Raw genomic sequence first — 1,404 nt, 5'->3', positions numbered from 1 at the left:
GTACAGCACAGCACAGTGTCCATTCGGCCCGACTACTCTTTCTGTTTTACAACAGCTGCTTCTTTTATGTAAAATACAATACAGTATATCTTTATATAAATATTACATAGAATTCAGCACGTCACAGAAACAGGCCATTCGGCCCATCTGGGTAATTAAATATCCCACAGTGTTCCCACAGTGACCAAGTGATCCCACAGTGCACCCAGTGATAGTGCCCCATTGATCCACAGTGTCCCAGTGATCTAAAGTGCACCCAGTGATCCCACAGTGATTGCAGAGTGACCCACTGATACCACAGTGCATTCGTGATATTGCCTCAGTCATGCACAGTGTCCCAATGATCCACAGTGCACCCAGTGATCCCACAGTGATCGCAGTGTGACCCAGTGATCCTACAGTGCACCCAGTGATATTGTCGCAGTGATCCAAAATGTCTCAGTGATCCCAAAGTGTCCCAGTTCTCTCAAAGTGATCCCAGTGATCCCACAGTGCCCCCAGTGTCCCCACCGTGCACCCAGTGATTCCGCGGTGTACCCAGAGGTACCAGTATCCAAACTGCATCTGTGCAAACTTTTCAGAGACTTTCTTTATGTACAACAACGTGTGCATATACAATAACGTGTTTTATAGAAATATGTATATTACATATCACATAGAATGGGTAATGAAATTCCTCCTGTAACGCCATAAAGCTGAAACAGAATGGTGGCCATTAAGGCGGTCATCTTAAATAAAGTGGTCGCCAGTGTCCCAGTGCTCCCACATTAACCCAATGATTCCACAGTGTCCCACTGATCCCACAGTGTCCCAGTGATCCCAAAATATCCCAGTGAACCTGCAGTGTCCCAGTGATCCCACAACAACCTGTGACCCCACAGTGCTCCCATTGATCCCACAGTGACCCAGACAAAACTCACGTGAGTCCCATTGGGTGCAGCCTGTGTTAAAGGCCTCGGTCAGTGCCCTGTGGAGAGAAAGCCTGTAGTTTGTGGTCAACTTACAGTTTGTGGCTTTTTCCAATCGGCCAAAGAGTTCAAACAAATTCATGACATTAAAAAGAGCCAAAGCAAAAAGTTTTTTAAAAAACCTAACACACAGCAAGATCCCTCATCCGTTACAGGGACAATCTCTCAGCAACATTCATTTACACAGAAACAAAGCCTAGTTTATAAAGGAGAAGAATCTAAAGAGTAAAAGATTGAGAGACAATCTTTATCGACTACAACAACTTGTATATCTTACAGCAACCACGACAACATCAATTTGCATTATTACATATATATGTATTTGTAAAATACAACTACTATTACAAAGCCTCCATAAGGGATGTGGGGAAAGAGCAAAGGAGGAAATGGGACAAATTCGACAGCCCTTTCAAAGAGCTGGCACAGGCACAGTGGG

The sequence above is a fragment of the Heptranchias perlo genome, unplaced genomic scaffold, assembly GCF_035084215.1.
Source record: "Heptranchias perlo isolate sHepPer1 unplaced genomic scaffold, sHepPer1.hap1 HAP1_SCAFFOLD_138, whole genome shotgun sequence".
Classification (NCBI taxonomy): domain Eukaryota; kingdom Metazoa; phylum Chordata; class Chondrichthyes; order Hexanchiformes; family Hexanchidae; genus Heptranchias; species Heptranchias perlo.
Note: the sequence above shows the minus strand (reverse complement) of the source record.